The following is an 18,770-nucleotide window of genomic DNA, read 5'->3' on the forward strand; positions in this document are numbered from 1 at the left end:
TTTTAAGTTGAATTTTGAAATTTACATGCTTTTAAGTAAAAAAAAAATTACACTTTTAAGTTAGTGTGTTACTATATTTTAAGAAGGTACAAACTGTAGTTTTTAATATGCTGCATGCTATGTTATGTCATTTTGGCCATGTTCCTTATTAGAAATTGTCATGGTTAGTAAACTTGCATATATTTTAGGGTGTAAATTTTACAAAAGAGGTGAATTTGGTGACTATTTAAATTGTAAAATAATTCTTTAAAAATGACTGTTTGCATGTAACTAATTGTTTACATAAATTGTTAGTTACAGAGAAATTTTAACCAAGAGATTTAAAGATAAAAATGTTAGGCAGTACTTCCAAATGAAGATTGATCAGAAATGAAAACAAAACATTCATGAGATTACCCAGTGGGACATTTTGGAAACATCTTTTATATAAAGATTTTCTATATCTAGAAAATATGCCACTAAAAGATGTTTATTTTTTGTCTGGTCCCAGTGCATGCTTATTCCTTTGAGAGAATTTTGACACTATCCAACTTTCTCTTTTCATGTGTTAGGTAGTATCTATCTAACAATGTTACTAACTCACGTTAGTTGAGGATAGTTTAATACAAATTACATTTTAAAAATAATTTTATCAATCTGAAGTACATGAGTAATAGCTCAATTTAGGCTAACAAATTATTACCATATAGAAATCCCTCAAGAATCTTCTTTAATGAATAATAACATGCTTTATAGTTAGCTTATCAATTGCATGTATGAATGATTCTAAAGTGCTTTTAAAGAGTTTGTTCTCTAAGCTTAAGAATTCCTCTTTCAGTATTTTTAATGGTATTAATTTGCTTAGCAAATCATTTTCTCATTGAAAGTACAGAGATTAACTGCAGCCTAGCCCTTGTAAGAATGATCCCATTATCCATTTTAGTGGAGTTTAAACTAATGATATTTTTATTCTTTAATGAAGAATGAAGGATCACAGTGACTAGCCACATAATTAGCCCTTCCCAATAGCATTTTTAAGGTGTCATCAGTGTCTCTCAATTATAAATTTTGGTCTCATCCAAATAATTGATTCAGTTCTCACTTTCAATTGGTATACTCAGATATAATCCCTTTGTTTACAACTATCTCAGATTTTTTCATGAGAATAAGATGGAAAGCAAAAAACTATTAAGAAATATGGCTTTATTCTGGGGCCTAGATTTAACAGCACAGGGTGTTCTTTCCCTTTCTTTCCTTTTTTACCATCTTTATGGGAATTAATATAGATTAACCCAGAATAGTAGAGTTTTGATGTCAGTTGCCATTTTATTTTACCATCTTTGATTTTTCCATACTTGTTTTTTTTATTAAAATAATGACTCCTTTCAAAGTCCGTGAATTAAGATTCTCCTTAGGGGAAGGGGAGAATAAAGTAATCTGTGCTGGAACAGAAAAATCCCTTTTTTTCCAACACTGATTGCTATTTTTCCCGTTCTGTGGAGAATCAACATAGCTCCCAGTTATAACTGTTTAAGTTTCCTATGATGATCTAGAACTGACTTAGGAAATGTGATGGGGTGGTATTTAGTAATGGTGGGTAAGGTGTGGTGGTAATATTTGTACATCCAGAAGAATTCAAAGTAAATGCACTTCACTTTGTTTTCCATGACTACATTTCATTTTGGTGTTGAAGCGACTTAAAACAGTGACCTTCTCAATGCCTGTTGAAGCTTAGGGAAGGAAGTATCTTGCAGGAATGTGATGTATTCATCTAGGTGGGGTAGTGGATATAATGCTGATCTTGGGGCTAGGAAGACCTGAATTCAAATCTTGCTTCAGACACTTACTAGATGTGTGACCCTGGGTAGGTCACTTAACTGCTTTGTGCCTCAATTTCCTTCATTTGTAAAATGGAGATGATAATAGCATCCATCCCACAGACTTGAGAGAATTGAAAGAGATTTTGTATACATACAGACATACATATGCCCTTTCCAAACTTTAGGTGTTATGTAACTGTCAGCTATCCAGGGTTCCATGTTGATGTTTTGAATTTATTATGGTAGTTTTCTCTTCCGTTCACACTACTGAATAAGAACAAACATTATTCTTAGTCTGTTGTTTATCTTGCTTGATTCAAAAGAGACTTTGGTTTAAGATCTGCCTATGGTATTTACTAGCTTTGTCATGATGGGTTTAACCACTCTGAACTTCAGTTTTATAACCTATAAAATGGAGATAATAATTCAATTTAATTAAATAAACGTTTATTAAGCACTTACAATGTGCTAGGCACTGTGCTGGGATACAAATAAGAAAAACAGACAGTTCCTGCCCTCTTGGAGCTCAGTGGGTCTGGTCCGACAGCACACAAAAAAGAAACTTGGGGTTAGAAGACAGGGTGCTCATTGTTGATGAAGTGAAAGCCCTTCAGAGCTGCAGATGGAAAATAATAGAATAATAGTTAACTGTTCTACCTACCTTAATGGTTTATTGTGAGGATTAAGGGAGATAATTTGCATAAAGTGTTTGGTAAATCTTAAATGTCAGCTGTTATTACTTTACTACTCTCTTTCAGTCATTGATATAGTAGGAAAATTGCTCTTTGATAGACTTTTGACAAAATGGAATGAAAGTAGGGAATAATTTGGTAATACTGCAGTTTAGTAAATAAAGCATTAGATAATGACATCTCTGAGTTACATAAATGAGATATAGCAATGATTACTTCAGCTTATGTGTTTTGTGTGCTACATGAAAAAAAATTTATCATCGCCCAACAAATTATATTAGAATTTTATTGTTATTGGCACTAGGCATTCTGCATTATAATAAAAGGTTCTTTGTGTATAATTGTGTATAATTCATTGTTATAATTTGTATACAGGAGACCTGATTTGACATGTAGCATAGCCAAATCCATGAATAAGGAAAGCATTTCTAATAGAATTTTTGCCATATTTTTATAATTCCAGTCAGTTATGTATATTAATTATAAAAGGAAGGAATTTGTTAAGGTATTACTACATCTTAGAAGCCTTTTATTCCCCTCTCAGTTTCTTTTCCTCTTCAAATGGCCTTAATTACCTTATGTTTACTTATCTTTGTATTTGTTGTATCCCCACTAGATAGAACTCATGCTCCCTAAGAATAGGGACTATATTTTTCTTTGTATTTCCAGTTGAGTGCCTTTGTAAAAGTCAAATCAATAAGCATTTATTAAACTTAGTATGTGTTAGGCATGTTTGTTATGAATTAAGTTTTTTTCCGTTCAATATGACTTCTTATTGTAAGATTTCAGATATGCTAATGGTCAAATAATAATAATAATAATAGCATATGTACTACTTTAAGCACTTTACATACTATCTTATTTGATCCTCATAACCCTGTGAGTAAAGTGCTATTATTATCCCCACTTTACAGATGAGACAACTGAGACTGAAAGTGGTTCTGCTGCTTACCCAGGGTCACAGAACTAGTAAGTGTCTAAGGCAAGATTTGAATTCAGGTCCACCTGAGTCTTAAGTCCAGTACTGTATCAATTGTACCACCATGTTGCCTTGAATCAAATAAACTTCTTAAATAAACAATTGATATATCAGGATTAATCTATGATATACATATTAGTCCTGTGCCCCAATACTAATGATATTTTGAAAGATATTCTGTTAGTTCAATTGCTCAGAACAGTGCCGGCGAGATCAGGGTTATGGATTCAGTCTGTCACCTTTGCTTTGTTTTACGTACATGGCCTGGCTCCGTAACACTCTGAGTCAGCTGTCTTGCAAATGTGTGCCCTTACGGGACAACATAGATGCATCAGCATAATCTCTCATCACAATTTTTGAATGGGTTGAGGGCAAATGATGGTGGGACAGTAGCTTCTTCAAGGAACAGCAGTTTATAATTCACTAAGTAAGTCATGAATTCTGGCCTGAGAAGAGGGAGAGCTTTCACTTCTTTATTATGGACTCATATGATTGACGATAGGTAAATTACTTAGCATTTCTATGTGGCAGTTTCTTAATCTGTAACTTTACTGCTAATGTGATATTCAGTGCCTCATTGTGATATGGTGGTGCCCCTGAATGTTCAAAGGCCATGCTAGTTGAGTGTGAGCTCTGACATCTAAGGCAGATGTTAAGCCTTCTTGTGTATGCCTAGTGGTGAACTATGTATTTGTGATCTGAGGACCAGCCTAGCTAACTTCAGACTGATTGAAATCAACTGTAGGGCCTTGATTTTTCCTACTATAGTTCTTAAAACATTGTTCACTCAATGATAGAGGGATTTCATTCTGCATCAGTGGAAGAAAGTATCCATACTGATGAAATCACAGATCCTTGATGTATTGAAGTTTAAATTCAAATTTTCTAGCTTGACATATTCCAGAGATAAAATTTTTCCTTTAGTGAACTGTATGAATCTGTCTTTACTTAGACATTCTCTGTGTCAACTTGAAGCCTGCAACCTTTAGCTTTTCATTCTCTAATACCATGTTATAGGTTTTAAAAAGTGACATTTCTATATTGTAGAGAATGATTGGGGTGTGTGTGGGGGAAATAAACTTGAGTACTGTAAGCTGAATTTCAATTCCTTGGCAGTGATCAGAAATCTTAATTTTTAGTACTAGGAATAGTTGGTGATTTAAAAATTTATATAGTGCCTTCTTTAAAAACAAAACAAAACAAAACAAAAAACAAACCTTAAGTTATACCAGGATTACATGTGGTGATATCCTTTCTGTTGCTGTCTTTTGAAAGAGGTTTAGTAGGAGGGCTTTATTAGGGAATTGACACATATATTTTGGCCTCTGCCCAGTGTAGATAAACTTATGTTTAACTAAATATTTGCTTTAAAAAAAAAAAACAAAGCCCAAGTCTCTGTATGAGTATCTTAGTTACATTAACATTTTTTGTTTATCCTTAGGTTGTTAAATAAACTTCTATAAAATATATCTGATATTAATTTACTCTTAATCCTTGCTTAAATAATTAATATTTTAAGGGCCTCATTTATGTAAATGAAACTATTGTTTCAAATTTAAAACATTTTGGGGAAAACAGTACTGTATTGTTTGTGGTAGTCAATGTAATTTCACATATGAATTTCCTCTGGAGGATGTAGCCATTTAATAATAACATATGAGCAATTTTGGCAGTATGTGATAATTCTAAGTTCTGAATATTTCTATGAAGACTCAGAAAAGACAATGGCAGAATAATGTTTAATTTTGTGTTTTTCTTTCCTGACAGAAGTGTTACTATTTTACTTTCCTGTCCTATCACTGCACCTGAGCTGCTTGGACAGCTCTGAATCCTGAAGCAGGAAGCACATTCCTGTGTTTCTTCTTTCCATCTCATCCATCGGCCTGAATTTATTGAGTATACCTGTTCTAACTATCATTGATCATCCTGTACAATTTTTTAAGCAGCTAGTTCTTTATTCTTTTTCTTTTCCGCTCTTTATTGTTTTATACTGTTTAGCAATGTCAATCTTGACATTAGTGCCATGGGTTCAAATCCTGCTTTTGGTGATTACTACTTTGGACCTTAGTTGTCTTATCTATAAGTAAGAGTTGAGATTGGACTATATGGCTTTATAGGTCCCCTTCAACTCAAAATCTATGACTTAAAATGCATTAGCAACCTAAAGCCACACAGAAGGGGTATTAGCCACATTTCCCTCCTAATGCTGCTTAATACTTTCAGAGCTCTTCATAGAAGCTTTGGAATTTTCTGGTATTTTCTTCATCATTTGTTTCTTCACAATGAGACATGTATTTATCTTAAGTAAATTTTCTAAATTCTTTTTGGCATTAACTTTAAATAGTTCTAACTAGAATTCTTCATGATCATTCAGTGTCAGAACTAATTGACATTTTCTTGGTTGTGAGTTAACACTCAGGAAAAGGGTTATATAATTATATAAAGTATGTTACTATATAGTTCATAGGATCATAGAACTAGACATCAAAGGGACTTCAGAGGCTGTGTAGACCAAACCCTTCATTTTATAGATGAGGAAACTGACAGCTAGCGAGAAACTGAGACCTAGGGACTTGCTCAAAGTTGATCATCTCTAAGAATTTACTGGCATCTGTAATGAACTGTACTCCACATATGGCTTATTTAGATGTTTTATCAAGGTGTAGAGCGCTATGTTTTTTTTTTTTTAAGGCAGTTGGGGTTAAGTGACTTGCCCAGGGTCACACAGCTAGTGAGTGTCAAGTGTTTGGTCTGAAGCCAGATTTGAACTCAGGTCCTCCTGACTTCAGGGCCAGTGCTCTATCCACTATGCCACTTAGCTGCCCCTATGACTATGGTTTTTTAGAATCATTCCTCGTAGAGCACAAGTGTGGGCAAATCCTACCAAGCTGGAAAGATTTAGTCCAGGTCAGGTGATGGATTATCTATTGTTTAAGGATCAGCTTAGCTAAGTTTGGAGAGATAAACAATCAGGTTGTCTGTAGAATATTGAAGTTTTTGGCTTTGGCAGACTTTGAAAACAATCTCTACTAAAACTATAGTGATTGTGATCTGTGTCAGTGGAGGAACTACGATACCTACAAATTTTTGAAGTATTTAATCAAGTAAGCTTAAACTCTAAAAATAGACACTTACCAAGGAACTAATCTTCCCATCAGCCATCATGTTTTTTGGTATTTCATAAAGAATTGATAACTTGTAGTTTTATTACTATAGGTAAGTAGGTCACAGAATTTTTTTCGTATTTAGTCTTGCATTTAACAAGTCTATATTTACTTTCCACTGAAGACCTACTCCAGAATTATGGTTAAGAATTGACTCTAGGCTCTTTAAAGATCTTTAAAGATTCTAGCTAAGTACAAACACTGGGAGGTTATACCAGGCTGAAAGGCTTTGAGTATGGACCAGTGATGGACTAATGGGAACATGCATTCATTTAACAGATATTAAGTGCCTACCATATGCAAAGTACCTATGTAAAGGCATGCAGAAAAAATGGTACATTTCAAAATTTGGTACTATGATTGGCCCTTTTGTCTTATTTCTTCATGGAATAAGGGATGTAGAAGAATTACTTTGTTGTATGATTAACTTTTTATTTAAAAAAGGGGTCATGTGATCGAATCCTGCTTTTAGAGCCTATTTTCTGCTGAGTACTACATTTCAAAAAAATTTTATTTGTAGCAGAATTTTTGGGGTAGAGATTAGCAATATTTATACAGTATATCCAGCAGATACAGAACACAAATGCACACACATGTATGTGTACACACATGACATTTGTGTATACACTTGTATGTTGTATCCATGCTGGGTATCCTGTGTAGACATAATGTTATAACTAATCTCCACTCCCAAAATTTTTTCTACAAAGAAAAACTCATGTATATAATTCATGTATACAATGCATGTGTATGCATATATGTATGCATGTGTATATATGTATAATATATAGGTATATACATGGAATTCCTACTGATAAATCACGAGCTAAACTTTGAAAGCCCAGTATTTAAAAAAAAAACCAAAAACGTGTGTGTATGTGCATGCCCGCACACGTGTGTGTGTATATGTATCTCTCCTTTAGTGTGAATTCCCTAATTCCCACTCACAGTGGTAGACTAGGTCCCCAGAGAGTGGCTGAGCACTTCTCTGTGACTTACCCATAGCTTTGTAGTTTCTATAAGTGCTACTCATGAACCCCTACCAGTGTGCTTACCACTGATTATAAGCCAGACACTTAAGCCAATATAGCAAAGGCAATTCCTCCAAGCCTGAGGTATACTATCTCCTTATACATATAGGGTTCCTGAGGAGAGTGAACTCCAACTTGTAGTGAAGTGGTTAATGGGGCCCATGTGTAGGGAACCTGTGTGCCAACTCTTAGCCACTCGAAGTCATTTTCTACCTTTGTGGAGTCCTCATGAAATTTGCCTTAGATATAGGTCTCTTCTGGGCTTCAAGGTTTGGTCTTGTAGAATCCTGAGCTGTCTTTCCTTGATTTGTCTTAGCTCCTGGTGCAGGTGCTGCTTCTAGTCATTGCTTCTTTGGGGACACTGCCACCAATGTATGGAAATTCCATTATCTTCTGACCTTTTGAAATTCCCAGGTTGTCCTCTGGTCAATAAAGGATGAGGAAACTGCCCTCTTTCTTCCTACCACCATCCCTCCCTCCCCACCTCCCATTTTCCTTTAAGGGGTCCATTAATGCTGGATTTGATAACTACTTAGCTAATTGCCACCAAACTAGCTTGCTGTTTTTATATGTTTTTATATTCCCCATGGAATATGATGTATTCTCTCCAAAGCCCCTGTCATCTTTTCAAATTGATTAAACACTTATTCACACATAGTTTACTTTTGATTCAATTGAGATATCTGGGCCTTCTGTGCTTGATTAGGGTAAAGGTAAGTGATTCTTTGTATTAGAGCTTTTCTTGTTAATGCAGGAAGCTTTATGAATGTGAAACAATGTAGGAAAAACAATTTAGGTGAATATTTTTTATCAACATTGAATTCCTGCAGATAAATCATGAGTTAAACTTTGAAAGTACAATATTTTAAAAACAAACTAAAAGAGTGTGTGTGTGTGGGTGTGGGTGTGAGAGAGAGAGAGAGAGACTGACAGACAGACACAGAGACACAGAAAGAGACAGAGAGAGACAGAGAGAGAGAGGAGGCCAGGAAAGCCAAGAGACAGAGATATGGAGGGAGAGAATCCCAGGTATAGGGGATAGCCAATGAAAATGCTGAGAGTCAAGAAATGGAGTGTTTTGTACAAGGAAAAGCAAAGGAGGCTAGTGCCTCTAGATTGCAGAGAATCTGGAGGGAAGTAATGTATAAGATAACTAAAAAGGTAGGCGAGGGAAAGGACTTTCTTTAAAATCCAGGGAATTTTTATATTTCATCCTGGACTAAATAGCCACAGGATTTTTTTTTTGGGGGGCTTTTTGGTGAGGCAGTCAGGGTTAAGTGACTTGCCCAGGGTCACACAGCTAGTCAGTGTCAAGTGTCTGAGGTCAGATTTGAACTGAGGTCCTCCTGACTCCAAGGCCAGTGCTCTGTGCACTGGACCACCTAGCTACCCCTAGTCTCAGGATTTTATTGAATGGGGGGTGCCTGGATGATTGCAATAACCTACTTGTTGGTCTCCCTGCCTCAAGTCTCCTCACTCCAGGCCATTTTCCACTCAGCTGTCAAATTAATCTTCCTAAAATTCATGTCTGGCCATGCCATGCTTTATTAAGTAAACTCCAGTAATTTCGCTATTATCCCCAAGATCAAATGTAAAATCTTCTGTTTGATGTTCGAAGTCTTTCATAACCTGGCTGCCTTCTCTACCTTTTCTAGTCTTCTTATTCTTTATTTCCACCACACATTTTGTGATTAAGTGACTCTGGCTTTCTTGTTCCTCATACAAGACGTTCCATTTTCAAACACTGAATTTTCACTAGCAGTCCCTCATGCCTGAAATGTTCTCCCTCCTCACCTCTGGCTCCTAACTTCCTTCAAGTGCCAGCTAAAATCCCAACTAATGTGAGAAGCCTTTCCTGATTCCCCTTAGTACTAGTGCCTTCTTTCAAATGATTATCTCTAATTTATCATATATATATGTATATATATGCATGTATCATATATCATTTATATGTATGTAATCATATGTATCATGTCTATATATGTGATAAATTAGAGATTGTATATGATAAATTAGAAATAATTGAAAGAAGACACTGGTGTTAATCTATATGTATATATAATTATACACACATATAACACACACAAACACACACATATCTTGTTTGTTTGTAATTCTTTTTGCTGGAGATAGACCTTGTTCTTAAGGAGCTCACAGTCCAATGGAGTATTTGTCTTGCTTGAAAATAGGACTGTCTTTTGCCTTTTAGCACAGTGCCTGGCATGTAGTAGGCACTTAATAAATGCTTATTGATTGATGAGCCCTAAGCATTGATATAAAATTAGTGTTAAAAAGATGAGCCTTTGTTTTGGGAGAAGCTTAGGGTCATTAGATACACAGATTGACAAAGTTTACTATCTGACAGTCTGAAGTTTATATCCTAATGGGGGAAGACATCCCATAGTGGGGTGTTAGAAGAGGGATTGAGGAGGATGTGCACTCCATCGTGGTGAGGAAATGCAGCAAAATGATGTGAAGGCCTGGGCCTGGCCCTGGCCAGGTGAAAGGTCACCTCTCAGAGCTTGGGGACCTGAAGTGGGAGAGAGAACATGATGATTGGCTGAGAGAAGAAAGCATGCTTAGAAGATGGCAAGGAATTTGAGAGCCATCCCATGCCTTTGAGGGTAAGGTGAAATTTTACCTGTTAACAGCTGGTGGAGCCAGAGGAAGAAGAGGAAGAAGACTAGATGGGTAATTGGCAGTTTTCAGAGCCAAGCCAATCCATTCTCTTCCTTCTGTTCTGGGCCCAATTCATTGTCCATTTGCTGTGTCAACCCAAGATACACGCGTGTGTGCACATATACACATGTTCATACATGCTTACAAGCACAGATTTTATATGTTGTTCATCCATCTTGGTATTTAGTTATAATATTAGTGTTACTAGGAGTAGCTCATTGTGAGGATAGTCACCAACACATATGAAGACTGTCTGGTGTTCCCACCACCAGTTGTGACCTTCAAGGCCTGCTCACAGCATGAAATCATAGATTCTTGAAATATAATAATAGTTGATATGTCTTTTAATTTGTTAATTCCTTCTTTGAAGCTACTAAAAGAAATTATGTGTCATTTTTCTCTCAGCACAAAGCTATTTTAACTAGGGAACAGAACTAGTATGTTTTCTCTGTATATGAAAATCATAGCAGCCAAAGTTTAAATGATTCAACATTACAGGAAAATCAGGGGGGCAAAGAAAGGGAAAGAACACATCTCCCTTTCACTAGGTTTTATTAAGGTAGAGTTTTGTCTTAGGATCCAATTAGCTTCTTTCTGTTTTTATAGAATTCCCATATTCCCTGGGTGGAAAATCAGGATGTGCTTTCTTTTAATTTCTTCAGTAAACAAAACCATGGTGCTTATAAAGCATTAGTCTAATAATCATATGTATTAACAGAATAAAACGCTAGCCTTTCAGGCGTACTATCTGAGTAGTTTCTGATAGCATATGCAGTATATAATCTGTTCCACAGAATTTTCATTGATCAGATATATTCTGAAGACAAAGAAATTTGTGCTATTCAAAGTTTATGAAAGCTTACTCTGAAGAATTTAATATCTTAAGAAAAACAGTATCTTTAATGCAATTATGGAAAAATATTTTATACAACTTTCTGAACTTGAATTCTTTTCCTTATTTTATTATTTTAACTTTAAAGCTGTGTCTAAGAAATGAAGTGGAGAAAATTAGATTGAAAAGATATTAGGACTGAAGAGTTGTGTATTTCCCTGAATTATCTAGATTACCTGGGCCGTTGACATATATGATCAAGTGATGGTGGTATTCAGTTATTTCAGTCGTGTCTGACTCTTTGTGACTTCTTTTGGGGTTTTCTTGGCAAAGATAATCGAGTTGTCTGCCATTTTCTTCTCCAGCTCATTTTTACAGATGACGCAAACAAGGCAAAGTGATTTGCTCAGGGTTACCCAGCTAGTAAGGGTTTGAGGCCAAATTTGAACTTGGGTCTTCTGACTGTAGGCCTGGTGCTCTATCTGCTATGCCAATGAGCTGCCCCCATGATCAAATATACCAATTTTAAAAAACCAAAAAATGAAGCAAATCTAGATATCAAATGCCACTAACAATATCTTAAATGTAGTAGGAGCTTAATAAATTTTTATTGAATTGAACCCTTTCTGTTCTTATAATTAAACAATTAAATATATATTTTTACATAGTTGTCAGTATATATGCAGCAAATATTTTCAGCACATATATTTCACTTTTTTCTTGGACCCTTAATACATAACACATATATACACATACATATGATACATATGCATAATATAGTGTATGACATGTTTCACATGTGAATGGACATATGTGTTTCCTTTTTTCATAATCTCATTAGCTCCCATGGGTTCATTGATCATTTCTATGCAGATAACTTTTAGTTCTATATGACTATCCCTAATCTTTCTCCTAAATTCCATTCGGAATCTTCTCCTAAAATGTCTTGTAGGTATCTTAATCTCAGTATATTCAAAAGAAGAACTTGTCCTTCCCCCAAACTCACCCCTCTTCTAAATGTCTCTATTTCTATTGAGAACATCCACATTTTTCAGTTTACCTAGGTTTGCAACCTTAGAGTTATTCCTGATTCTTCAGTCTCCTCTCCCATTTTCATATTCAGTTATTTGTCAAATCTTGTTTTAACTCTGTTACATCTTTCTTATATGTCTCCTTATCTTCACTCAAATGGCTGCAACCCTAGTGCAGGCCCTTATTACCTGTGACTGAACTATTGCATTAGCTTTCTAATTGGCCTCTTTTCCTTCTTGTTTCTCTCTTATCCAATATCTCTTCCAAAATAATGGTTATAAAACACAGGTCTCACTATGAATCTTTGGAGTTTCCTTCTAGCCTTAAGAGAAGATGCAACTCTTCATCTTAGCTTTTGAAGTTTTGCAGTCTGATTGATTCCAGTCTACCTTTCTAGAATTATTTCACTTCACTTCATACACTTCAATTATTTCCTCTTTATATATTCTGCATTCTGTCAAACTAACAAACTTGCCATTCAGTTTTCCAGTTTTGCTTTTTTATAGGCTATACCTCATGCATGAAATGTATTGCTTTATCCCTGTCTCTTAGATTCCTTCATTTAACTTCCAGGCTTAACTCAAGGGTCACTTCCTTTTAGAAGCCTTTCCTGATCCCCTGGTTGTTAGTATTTCTCCCTTCTCATGTTAGTTTGCACTTAGATCTATAATAATGTATTCTCCTTGAAGGCATTCTCCTTCTTTATATCTTTGTATCTCCTAGGTCCTACCTAGCACAGTATTTAATAAACATTTGCTGAATTGTTATTTTGGATTGCTTTATATGGATTTAATTAAATGTAGTTGTCATTTGTTAGGGTAATATACTCAATTTCATTAATGTACCATAGTCTATCTACTTCTTTGTACAAGTAATTCTTTTTTTGTTTTGTTTTCTTGATATATATTCCATTTGGATTCTTTTTTAAATTATCCCCTTGATGGTACCTGTGGCATTATTAAATTGGTAATTTGATGAGGAATATGAAGACTGAGGTCAGTGTGGCAGGGAAAGTTTGTTCAAGACACATATGGTTTTGGTGGTAGTGGGTTCATTTTGTTCCATAAGTTTTTTTTTTTTTTGCCTGTGTGTCTTTTCCTTTCCTCCAAAGAACCAACTAGTAATGTGGTTATCATTTTAAATGAATTTAATTCAGCAAACATTTGTAAAGCACTTACTGTGTGCCTAGAATTGTGGTCAACAGTAGGTGACCTTCAAAGTTTAAGAAAGCTAGTACCTGTTCTCATGGAGCTTACATATAAATCTAGTAGAGAAATGAACTACATTCACAAATAGTAATAGAATATTATATGCTAAGTGCATAAGATAAGATATGAATAAATATCTGAGGGAAGAAAGGTCATTCTAAGCTAAGGTTATGAAGTAAGCTTCCTGGAGATGGTGGAATTTGAGTTGGGTGTTAAAGGATGGGTAGGAATCCAACAGATGGAAGAATTTCAAACACAGGGAACAGTATGAATAAAGGCATAAGGTGAGAAGAATGTAGAATGTATATATCATTCAGTTGTGTCTGAGTGTTTATGATCCTACTGTCCATGGGGTTTGGATTAAGGCAAACAGGGTGAAATGACTTTCCCGGGGTCACACAGCTAGTAAGTGTGTGAGGCCGCTTTTGAACTCAGGTCTTCCTCATTCAAGGCCCAGCACTCTAGCCACTGAGCTGTCTAGTTTCCCCTCAGTGTATGTGGAAAATGGTAAATGGCTTGAGCATTAAGTGGGTGAAGGAGAGTAATATGAGGTTAGGAAAGGAAGATAGGATGGTGTACCAGATTTTGGAGAGCTTTTAATTCTAGGCAATGGACTTTCCTTGATGGATAGTAGGCAACAGGTTGACACTGAAAAGTATTAAACATCTAGCATTTGATTGAAAAACAAAATTCTAATCTTAGAATAACTTATGGTATAAGAAACGGCATAGTAGTAACCATTGTATTTCCACTTCCATTGTTTAACATTACTACTCTTGTTTATTCTTTCAGCCCTGCAGCTTATCAGAACATTTCCAAGTTTTTTCCTTTCTGGTGGCTAAACTACCAAGAAAAAGGCTTTTAAAGACAAAATGTATAATTGCTTTTGCCCTAAGAAAAAGTGTTGGTAGTACAGACTACAAATATAAAAAAAAAAATAGGGCAGTTCATCTCTAGGAAGTGGTACTGTCTATCCCATAGTCATTGTTAATAAAGAGGGCTTAATTAGTGGTGCAAGATGGAAAAGCTTCATAAGCTCACTCCAGGTCAGGACTTCCTTTTGCAGTATCATTATTTTTCTTTGAAGTGTTGTGGATTCTCAGAAAATTATGCAAATGTATATATTTAAATACTAAAATCCTGGCAGTGTGCTAAGTGCTGGGGCTATTAAAAAAAATGGCAAAAACAGTCCCTGCCCTCAAGGAGCTCTCAGTCTAACGGGGAAACAACATACAAACAATTATGTACAAACAAGGTATATAGAGGATAAAATGGAAATAGTCTCAGAGGGAAGACACTAAGATTAAGGAGGACTGGAAAAGACTTCTTGTAGAAGGTAGGATTTCAGTTGAGATTTAAGGAAGCCAGGAGGTGGAGCCAAGGAGAGAGAGAATTTCAGACATAGAGAACAGCCTTTGCAAATGCAGTGAGTTGGAAAATGGAATGTCTTTATGTGAGAGATAGTAAGGAGGCCATTATCACTGGATCATAGAATACAGTCAATTTTTTTGACTGTCAGTGTAATAGTCAGTTTTTTTTCCTTTGGGCGAAAAGGGGAAGGAGGTAATGGAGGATTTGTTTGCATACTTTATGAAACAAATACCATGAAAGATCAGTTAAGTGATGTCAGTCACTAATATCAACAAAACTTTTTGACATCTTGATATATTTAGAATGTCAAAATTTAAGTATCAATCAGATCCAAAATAAACTTCAATTCTGATGTTTTCCTCTTTTAGTTTGATAAGACTGTCTTCTGTTTCCAAGTTTGGGACATTTTATAGAACATTTGAAAATATTTATCTTAATTCTAAATGTAGTTTGTATATGCTTCAACCATGAGGCATTCATTTGAAGCTGCTTTTAAGAACGTAGTTCTTTCTAAGGTTGAAGATGAGACAAAAGGATTTTTTTGAGAATTTTTGGAAGGTGAGCTAGTAAGCATTTTTCAATTTGAATATATAAAAACTTTAATAAGTTGATGTTAACTTATATTTAATATTGGTGAGGAATTTGTTAAACTCTTAGCAAAAATATCTAAATTGATTTGATTTTTAAGTTGATAATAGCTGGGGGCCAAGCTAGACTTTTTCCCAATTAAATTTGACAATCAAATGAAATTATGGTAAAAACTTTTTATAGTAAACATTTCTAAGCCCAGATAACAGTCTGTATATTGGAATATAATAAAGTTCTAGTGCTCTGGAAGAATGTGGTATTCCCTGGGAGTTTACTGACTTGGATTTGACTTGAATTCCCATTGTATTTTAATTAAAAATTGACTTAGTCTTGAAACCTTCATCATAAAAGGTAGAGCTTCTCAAGCTCTAAGCCACATATTACTTATTGCGAAACTTGGAAAGAAATAGAGAAAATAAGATATTTACTGTATCTAAGATATGAACTGAGTGGTGTATTCTAAGCATTTTAGGACAATAACACTGACAGATTAAATAACCCAGGTCTTTGAATTTGTGTTTACATACAGCCTTTGAATATCATGTAGCAACTTAATAATAAATTCTATTTGGAAATAGTTCTGAGGACTTACATCTCAGACAAAAGCCATAATAATTGATGCAGCAATCCATGAATGGTTGTTACATATGGCAGCATAAGTATTTTGTCTTGCTAAAAATCAGAAAAAAGAAACATGCTCAAGAACAACTTGGCCCACAGATATCACTATCTGGATGGAGACATCTTCTAGATTTCTACCCTATGAGGCAGAAAAAACTAAATCATAATTAAATTTTCTTGGGATGTAGTCCAAGTTCAACCTACTGGATATCATTCATTGATCAACAAATCTTTATTGAGAACCTGTTTATATTTAAGATGTCAGAAAGGAAACAATCCTTGCCTTCAGTACCTGACACCTTTTTTTAAAGGAAAAACTCATTTTTGTCTTTTTGTTTTTACAACAGTTGTGTCACTTTAATTTGTCTCCACTAAATCTTTCCTTATAACAACAAAAACAAATATTAAGTAAAGGCAATGGACATAACAACCCTTTCTGACAGTATGTTACATTTCACAGCTACAGTTTTCACATCAGTAATTTCTCCCTATTCATAAGAGGAACATTCTATAAATGTTCCATGGCATTTCTCCATGACAAAAATTGTTATTACAATTCTTCAGACTTCAGATACTTTTTGTTATTATCTTTTACAGTGTTGTAGTCATGAGTATTTTCTTTGTTCATCTTTCTTTAGTTTGCATAACTCATACAAATCCTTCCATATTTTTTGAAATCCTCATATTTGTTGTTGATTAAAACACAGTAATATTACAGATATTTATATACCAGTTTGTTTAGCCATTCCCCAATTGATGGACTCATTTTGTTAAAAGCTTATATCATACTGTAGTAAAATGACATTGGTCACAGATTGAAAGATGAAACAAGCTGAAGGGCAATTTCTATTTGATAGAAAAACAACAGCAACAAGATCTCTGAAGAATTTAGACTTTCTTTGCTGAGCAAACATTTCAAGTCTTTAGGAAAAGTTGACAAATTACACGGACAGAAACTTGAGGAAGAAAGTATTTTTAACAATCTGATTCATGTAACAGATCAACAAAGCACTGTTACTATGGGTTATCTTCTGGGACACGGAAATAACTTTGATGTGGAAACTTCACTGCAGGTGTATTAGCACAAATGGAAGTTTACCTGAATATAGTAATTAAAAATGAGAATTAAAGCACTGAGGAAATTCTTAAGTATTACCAAGGCAATTAACCTTGCTTTTTGTGTGTAGAATCATAACATTTTGGAGCTGGAAGTGTTGTAAAGATAATCTGGTAATTTCAACCATTCTTCTCAGTATTAATTGATCTCTAAAAGTTGTTACTGAATAGGACATAATTACAAGAAAGCATGTGGAAATTTTACATAGACATTAAGTGTACAAATAAAAGATCATCTCTAATTCATTTTTCTGGTCACTTCTCTCTGACAATCACAGACTGTCTTTCTGACAGTCCTAACAGAAGTGAAGATTGAGTGGATTATCTCTAAACCTTTATTAAGGGCATAATTTCCTGTAGGTCTGTGCTAAGCACTATGGAGGAGTGATTAAGGCCCAGCCCCCAGCTACTCTAAAATACAGGGACTGACTCATTCCACTGTTTGTACATTGTATACATTTATATAGCAAGAAACAAATGACTGATAAATTATATATGTTATGGACCAACCTCAAACTGACACTTTCCCACATTAGCAGGTCTCTCTATTTGAGCTTGCTTAAACTCAGTTGACCTGCCAGTCTGAGAACAAATGTAGAAGTGACCAGCATCACTATTTTCACTTACAAACTACATGAAAAAACACCAGTCCATGAACAGAAATTAATATTAGTTGTAAATTATCTAAAACCAAAAAGGATTGTTGGTATTTGCTCTCCCTTCCTCTTCCTGTTTAAACTGATAAAATTACTAACTGCTATCTTTATTAATCAGTGCTTTTTAATATTGATTGAACAGAAATGAAAACTGTGCTGTTACTGTAGTTTTTGTTCCAGATTTGGTAGGTGTACCTGGAACAAGCAGAATCAGATTTAGCTTATGACAGATCTATAGCAACCACAAGTACATTGTATCTGTAAGCATGTGTTGAGGAATAAGGGATAGAAATGCTAACCCTGTGTTGACTCAAAGTATATTTTTAAAGGCATTTGAGATCCTCATGATGCAGTGGAATCCATCATAATAAATTGGCATTGCACTTAGGTAAACAGCTGAATTTAACTTGTTGTAGGCTGTACGTGTAATGTCAGATAATTCAGGTTTTTAAAAAAAATTGAACTCAATGAAGAGTTTGACTAAACCCATCTTTCAAAAACAACCTATTTTCTTTTACATATTGATCATATTAAACCGATAATTGCCAGGTTTCTATTGTGTGGTCAGGCATTTTTTTCCTCTCATTAATAGGATTTTGTAAGGAAAAGGCTTTGTAAACCTTCAAAATTATGTCAGCTACCATTACCACATTTTCAAAGCCTAGTCTTGAAGAACGTTGTAACTTGCGATTTTTTCTACTCCAAATTATCTCGGTTTTCTGATTTTATATGTTCATTTAGTAGCAAGGAATTGTGTGCTTATGTAGTATTTGTTAGTACTTCTAGGGATCTTTTGTCCTTAATGAGAGAATATTAAGAGTCTAAGTGCGTCATCATTCACAGATTTGTTTCTAAGCCAGTTATTAATGAGAAGGGTCATAACATTTTGACAGATTTGCGAATGGTATCATGCATGACAGATTGGTCAGTTTTGTTTACTCAATATTAAGTTCTTGACAATTTTTCAAAGAGGACAGGAGTTTTTTTTGAAAATAGTAGAAG

The 18,770-nt window shown here is 34.7% G+C and overlaps 1 protein-coding gene across 6 annotated transcripts in view; it reads left to right on the plus strand.

Annotated features, from left to right (window-relative positions):
- Positions 1 to 18,770, plus strand: part of ELF2 (E74 like ETS transcription factor 2) — a 91,687-nt gene that overhangs the window by 41,888 nt on the left and 31,029 nt on the right. The window lies entirely within an intron of this gene.

The sequence above is a fragment of the Vombatus ursinus genome, unplaced genomic scaffold (genome assembly GCF_900497805.2).
Source record: "Vombatus ursinus unplaced genomic scaffold, bare-nosed wombat genome assembly UNPS02012179.1, whole genome shotgun sequence".
Lineage (NCBI taxonomy): Eukaryota > Metazoa > Chordata > Mammalia > Diprotodontia > Vombatidae > Vombatus > Vombatus ursinus.